Raw genomic sequence first — 7,941 nt, forward strand, 5'->3', positions numbered from 1 at the left:
CATATATAGTTTTGATAGCATTAGCTTAAATATTTCTGAGATAATAACTTATACTAATTCATTTTGCATAAGCCAGGGATCAAAAAAATCACAGATTCATATTCTCAAGTTTTGATAACTGGTTTTTGTAATGAAGTATATTTAAAACGTGGAAAAAATGAAAGTTTAATCCTTTCCTCATTGTAATTCATTTTTGTTAGAATTTCTGCTAGAAATCATGATACATTTATGTTACTGTCATTGTTTGGTTTCTTTTGCTTATATTGGTTTCGAAATCACAAAATATTTACAAAAAAAGTTAAATTCCTAGGATTCTCAGTTATTTAGGAATGAAATAAATGTCTGTTATTGTCATTTATCAATAGATCATGATCTTGATGGAGTATTTGTTGAAAAATAAAGTTTGCATTTTATTAGTTGTCTTTGGACTTCATTTTTAAAATTTGATTAAAATGAATTTTTAAATGAAAGGTTCCTCATATAAGACTGAGTTTAAGAAAAGTCATTATCGTAAATTTATACATGTACTGCTAACTTTTTGTTATAAATTATTTTATATAACTTTAATTATATTAATTTAATTAATCTATAACTTTAATCAAGTTACTGTATTAAGTAAGTTAATACTCATTTTTCTATTAATTTACTTTTTTGATCCATTTACATTTGTAATATGTATTATTTATTGAAAATTTAAAAGGCTGATGTATAGTCAATAGAATGAATTTCTTTATTTTTATACTGAGCATATTGAAGTTATTAGAGAAAGTTTGAATAAGTTTGGTATATTCTGTTCATGAAAATGAGGGATCTATGTACACTAAGTGCTAATCTGTATTCTTAGTGATGTTAGGTGTCATAAAGTTGATTTTGACCCATAAGGACCACCCTGTCTACAACATAACAAAACACTGCACAGTCCTGTTCCATTCTCACAGTTGTTCCTACACTTGAGCCCATTGTTGCAACTGGCCACCAATTCCATATGGAGAGGGAAGAAGCCCAGAAGTAGCAGAGAACTCCTCAATAAGGACAAAGTTGGCTCACTTTACCTGATTTTACCACCTACTGCCCAGTCACAGTGTTCAAAAGAGCACAGAACCGGCAAAATGACAGATACTTAGACCAGTGGAAAAGAACAGAAAACCCAGAAATAAAACCATCAGCATATAGACAACTGATCTTTGACAAGGGCCCCCAAGGCATCAAGTGGAAGGTGGATGTCCTCTTTAAGTAGTGGTACTGGAAATGATGGATATCTACAAGTTGAAAAATGAAACAAGATGTTTACCTCACCCCATGAACAAGAACAAACTCAAAGTGGATCACAGACCTAGAAGTAAAACCCCAAAACATCAGGACCATCAACAAAGGAATTGTGGCAAACCTATGAACCTTGGCCCAGAGAATACAAAGGCTAACTTCAATAGGAAAGGGTACATGCACAGATGAACCTGACATCAACAAGTGGGATTTACTAAGGATAAAACATCTGCATGTGTCAAATGACTTCACGAAGCAAGTAACGACATATCACAGAGTGGGATTTTAGCAATGACACAACAGACAATGGGTTTATTACTAAAATCTACCATACCCTCCTGGCCTTCAAAATGAGGAAACAGTTAACCCCCTGAGGAAGTGGGCAAAAGAACTGAAAAGAAGTTTCACTAGGTAGGAGACCTGTATAGCAATAAACATATGAGAAAATGCTCTGGATCATTAGCCATCAGAGGAATGCAAATTAAAACAACCATGAGATACCATCTAACACCCTTGAGGTTAGCCCAAATCAGGAAATCAGAGAGCAAGAAATGTTGGAGGTGATGTGGCTAAATAGGAACTCTCCTCCACTGCTGGTTGTCTTGTAGATATGTACAGCCTCCGTTGAAAATGGTCTGGTGATATTTAAAGTAAATGGAAATCAATTTACCTTATAACCCTGCTATGGCTCTACTAAAACATGAGTAGTCGTCTGCGTTCCAATGTTTATTGTGGCACAAGTCACAATCTCAAAGAGTTGGAAACAACCTAAATTTCCATCAATAGCTGAATGGATTAGTAAACTCTGGCTGGCACACACACACAATAGAGCACTATGCATCACTAAAAAGCACAGACGATCAAATGAAACATGTAGTTTCATGGGAAGAGTCAGAAGAAATTATGCTAAGCGAAGTCAGCCAATCACAAAAGGTCAAGTACAACATGAGTCCCTTGAGTTAGCACAGTACATATAGAAGAAAAGCCACTTATTTCACAATATACGGGTTAAGGTACAGGAAGTTAGGTGGAGGTCAGACCAAACACAAGGAGGTACGTATTAATCCAATACAAATAAGGGGAAAGAGGGGGAGGGGAGGAAGAAAAGGGGAGAGAGGGAGATGATGGCACTGAGGGAGCAGGGCACTAACCCACCCATGAGGAGAGTATTGGTTATTTTGCCACAGAATTGGGAGTGTTCATACAGACACCACCATGGTGCACCAATCCATGAGGGCAACATAAACACCTGGAGGAATGCATGAAAAGATTGGGATACAGGGATACAGACCCCCTCCCTAGAAGTTTGTGTGACAGAGAACAACACTAAACCTACAGGTTGGGGTGAGGGGCCAGTATACCACACCCGCATGGAAGGAAAAAGAGAAAGGGGCTGTTGGTCTAGATCCCATATTGTCACAACACTCCCAGAGGATGGCATCCCTGCACGGAGCTGCTATGACACAGAGATGACTGTAGGGCTGACAACAGCTCATGACATGTTGTCCCCTTACAGGAGCACACTATGACAGTGGACAATACTGGGGATGCACAGCAAGAAGGTTGTGCCATCTGAACCCCTGCAGCGAGGAAAATCAAGAAGAGAACATAACAAAAAAGCAACTGGATGAGAGTAAAGCCACTAAGCCCCTAAAGTGCCCCCCAAAATAGGCTTCAGGCTAGGAGGGATAGCCCCGGAATTCCCCCAGGACCGGTAGGCAGATAGTCATAAAGGTCAGCAAACATACCTGGAATTGTGTATGTTTTTTCTCTTTATTTCTTCTTTTATTTTTCCTTCCTTTTTTCAATCTCTTGTTTTCTTTCTGTTTGGTCTATGCCACTTTTGCTTTGCCTAATTACATAAGACAGACACGAGAAGCAAGCTGGAGGAGAAAGCTATGGGACCAATGGTCACAGAGGGACTTGTGGGAAGAAGGGAACAGGGTAAAGGTGTGGTGAGCAAGCAATTCCACAGACAGGGTAACAACTAGGGAATTCAAATCTATAACAAGGAAGACAGAGAGATCCATGTGGTATTGGAGCAACAGCAATCTACTTGAGAAGTACCATGAGGCAGACATAGGGAAAGCATGATAGTAGGGCAGAAGAAAGGCAAAGGGAAACAGGAAGATATAGGAAGCAAAGCTATGGATAGAGGTATAAGCATAGGTGTTTGCATAAGTAAATACATTAATCCATAAAAATAGAGGTATTGGCCTATGTACATATATTTATATGGCAATTCAATGAGGCAGTAGATGGACTCCTGGCCTCTGCTCATACCCTCCCTCAATACAAGAACACTTTCTTCTAACAAACCATCATTCTGTGATGCTCACCATCCTGGCATAAATTCTGAAGACAAAATGAGTGCATAAGCAAATGTGGTGAAGAAAGCGGAAGGTGCCCTGCTATTAAGAGATATGGAATCTGGGGTCTTAAAAGCTTGAAGTGAAACAAGTGGCCCTCCAGCAGAGAAACACCAAGCCCATATGGAAGACGCACACAAGCCTGTGGGATCATGCAGTGTCATCGTAACTGGGTAACAGGCATCAGAACACCCACAACAAACAAACCATGAAAAAACATATCGTTGAGACAGAGGAGGGTGAGAGCAGAAACCCAAAGTCCATCTGTAGACAAAGGAACATCCCCTCACAGAGGGGTCACAAGGAAGGGATGAGTCAACTAGGGTGCAGTAAAGCACTGAGGAAACACACAATATTTCTCTGGATCCTCAAGGCTTCCTCAACCCCCACTGTCATGATCCCAATGCTGCTTTACACTTCGGACTAGACCAGAGCATGTGCACAGGTATAGATTAGAGATAAGAGCTCATGACATAGGGAATCCAGGAACAAGAATTGGAATAGCAATATTAGAAGGGTAGGGAGAAGGTGGTGACATGGGGAGGAAGGAGTTTCAATTGCAATGATCAACATATAATCACACATACCCCTCCAGGGGGAAGAACAACAGAAACCATGGGGGAAGAGAGACAGTGGTTGGTGTAAGATATGAAATTTTTTTTAATTTTATAATCTATCAGGGGGGTGGGTGCATGAGGGAAAAAGAGGAGATGATACCAAGGGCTCAATAGAAAGTAAATGTTTAGAAATAAATGATGGCAATATATGTACAAATACGCTTGATACAATTGATGTATGGATTGTTATAAGAGTTGTAACCCAATTTGGATCCTATATTGTTCCCTTGTCCCTGGGTTTGTTGAGGGGGGAGTGGCGGGCCTGGTAGGGAATGATCAAGGGTAAGGTTACGTAAAGAAGAGGTATAGCTATAACCCAGGTGGGGACGGAGAATGATAGTGGGGTAGGATGAAAGTCAAGGAAAATAGAGGAAAGAGCTAGGAGACAAAGGGCGTTTATAGAGGTCTAGACAAAGACATGTATATGCAAATAGATATATATGAGGATGGGGAAACAGATCTATGTGTCTATATTATAGGGTTATTATTAAGGTGGTGGAAGGACCTTGGGCCTTTTGGTTATGTTCTCTTCTTGATTTGCCCCACTGCAGGGGTTCAAGCACTCCCTCAACGCATGAATATTTTCTGCTATTAAATTGGCATTCTATGATGCTCACTCTCCTGACACAATCACTGAAGCCAAAATGGGTGAGCAAGCAAATGTGGTGAAGAAAGTTATTGAAATGCAAATGTTGAAAGTAAAGTTTTGATATTTTAGAGATATAATTATAGTTATAGAAAAAATTGAGAGAGTGTAGATCGAATTTTACACCAATATTTTACTCATGCATATATATATCCAAACATCTAAATGGTGACTATATAATTGAATCTTTCCAGATGTAATGCACAGGAATCAAATTGACTAAATTTGTGTACAAACTTGAATGTATCCCATTTGAATTTAGATATCATCTTAAGAATAGATTTACACATTGAATGCTAATAACCAAAAACTGGATGAGCTTGGGAGTGAAATTGCAAGGAAACTAAAAATGCAGGAAAGCCAGCCAAGACCAAAATGAATGTCAGAAAGGTTGATGTTTGCTCTTGACATAGAGTAGATAGGATATAGAGAAGAAAAAATAAATTAAAGAACTGAAGAAAATTTTCAAAGGAAAATTCAAGAAAAAATAAAGTATTATAGTGGAATGTGGTAGTTACACAACTTCGTGTCAACTTTATAAAAGAATGTAGTGGAGTCTAGTCTGTGAATCAGGTTGCAACCTGAAGATCCTTCCTTGTGGGCATGGCTTTCTCACAAGGACTCTGCCATCAGAAGAGGTGGGCCACATCTCTCTCTGCTCAATTGTCCTGTTGAGGAGTCATGTGGAGATGTTTCCAAATCCATTGGACCCACAGTTTTCACCACCAGCCTGTGATTTTCCTGCATTTGGCATCATTGTATCAGACATATGGGAGAATATCTGGCTTATGGGCTTGATCTGTACTGGGCTGGGATGCTTTCTTAATATACTTCAATTACTCTTTGATATAAAGCTCTCTCTTACACATATTTGAGTGTCTCTGGATTTGTTTCTCTGGTCAACCCTGCATCAAACTTGGAACCTGAAAAGACATGGAGTTAGAAAACCAAAAGGGAAAGCGGCACCGCATTTTTCAAGCTGAAAGGCTACATATATTATTCAAGCCTGGAGTTGCAATATGGAAGGATGCTCTGGAAAAGAATATTGAACGATGCTTAAAGCATCAAAAGAAGTTGGGGGAATTCATGAAGTCATTGTGCAAAGAGAAAAAAAAGATGGACATTCAAACATTTCAGAAGGTAACATATGATGATGAACTAATGGAAAAAGCCAAAGCTGCATCTAAAGTATTTGGAAAAAACAAGAGTTCAAGATTTATGAAATGTCATTATAGAATACCATGTAATAAAGTGAAGCAACTCTGGAAGCACTAACTTGTATATGCCTAGAACTTTAGAAGACAGTTTTCTCACCAACTGACTAGAAATATTCCATATTTGTGCCTATTCCACAAAAGGATGATTAAACAGAGAACTGCCAGAAGTTGTACCGAGTTGTAAAAGAAGTTTCAAAATGAGGAATATCATTCCCAATAGCCTATGAATCTTGGCAGAAAGCAGAGAATTCTAGAAAGATGTTTGACTGTGTTTCATTGGGTACGAAATGCATTTGATTGTGTGGATCATAACAGGTCATGAATAACATGGGAAATAATGACAGTTTCAGAAAGTTTAATTGTGCTGATGCAGAACTTGTAAGTAGACCAAGAGGTAGTTATTCTATCAGACCAAGAGAAAACTGTGGAGTGCCACACCAGGGAAGGTGTTTTCCAGACTTAGAGTTTTTCACTGTATGATGAAAAAATAAGAAGCTGGACTATATTAAAAACAATGCAGCAACACGATTGGAGGAAGATAAATTAGCAATCTGTATTATGCAGGTTAAACAACCTTGCTTGATACCAGCAAAAAAAAATTTTGAGACCCGCTCGGACCCACCGACGGCCAGGGGCGGCACGCGGCTGCCCCCGGAGCCGGCTGGGGCCAGTAGACAAAGATAAACTTCTGAAGAGGACATGTGATTAGAAGTTGTCTCTTTGCTGAAGTGCTGGGAACTCAAACCTCCGAAGTTTCTGAGAAACAATTACTCACCTTAATCAAGGTGAACCCCTGAGCCGTTCATTATGACTGATGGAGACTACGATTACCTCATCAAGTTTTTAGCTCTGGGAGACTCTGGAGTAGGGAAAACGAGTGTACTTTACCAGTACACAGATGGTAAATTTAACTCTAAGTTTATCACAACAGTGGGCATTGATTTCAGGGAAAAGAGTGGTGTACCGAGCCAATGGGCCGCATGGAGCTGTCGGCAGAGGTCAGCGAATCCATCTGCAGTTATGGGACATTGCAGGGCAGGAGAGGTTTCGCAGCTTGACAACAGCGTTCTTCATAGATGCTATGGGATTTCTTCTGCTTTTTGATCTGACAGATGAAAAAAGTTTTCTCAACGTCAGAAACTGGATAAGTCAGCTACAGATGCATGCATATTGTGAAAACCCGATATAGTATTATGTGGAAATAAGAGCGATTTGGAAGACGAGAGGGCAGTCAAGGAAGAGGAAGCCAGAGAACTTGCAGAGAAGTATGGAATCCCCTACTTTGAAACGAGTGCCCCCAGTGGGATAAACATAAGCCAGGCCATCGAGGTGCTCCTGAACCTGATCATGAAATGCATGGAACAGTGTGTGGACAAGTGCTGGATCCCCGAAGGAGTGGTGAGGTCCAATGGCCACACTGCCACAAATCAGTTAAGTGAAGGAAAGGAGAAGGGGGGCTGTGGCTAACAAGTCCAGCGAGCAGCCCAGTCACTCCTGTGGCCTCCTCTGTGGTTAATGCGTGGCTCGGCAAGCGATGAATGGACACCGGGGATGGACTGCTTCTCACTGCACCAATTAGACCTACTCATCAAGCATCCATTTTCAGCATTGATTTATGGGTGTTTTGCCAATATTTGTTAACAACGAGTTGGTCCAAGAGTGAAGAGAAATATTTCATGGAGCCAAAAGTGCCTTAATAAACTGTAGCTGATGCAACAACAACAAAAAATTTTGAAGTACAAACTGAGAAAGATCAAAGCTACAACCTGGATTATGGACATCACCTCAACGAACAAAGCCCCCAAATCCTTGCAATTAGAACAACAGAC

The 7,941-nt window shown here is 39.9% G+C and overlaps 1 pseudogene; it reads left to right on the plus strand.

Annotated features, from left to right (window-relative positions):
- Positions 1 to 6,919: 6,919 nt before the first annotated feature.
- Positions 6,920 to 7,579, plus strand: LOC142426274 (ras-related protein Rab-27A pseudogene; annotated as a pseudogene).
- Positions 7,580 to 7,941: the final 362 nt, after the last annotated feature.

This window comes from Tenrec ecaudatus, chromosome 14, assembly GCF_050624435.1.
Source record: "Tenrec ecaudatus isolate mTenEca1 chromosome 14, mTenEca1.hap1, whole genome shotgun sequence".
Lineage (NCBI taxonomy): Eukaryota > Metazoa > Chordata > Mammalia > Afrosoricida > Tenrecidae > Tenrec > Tenrec ecaudatus.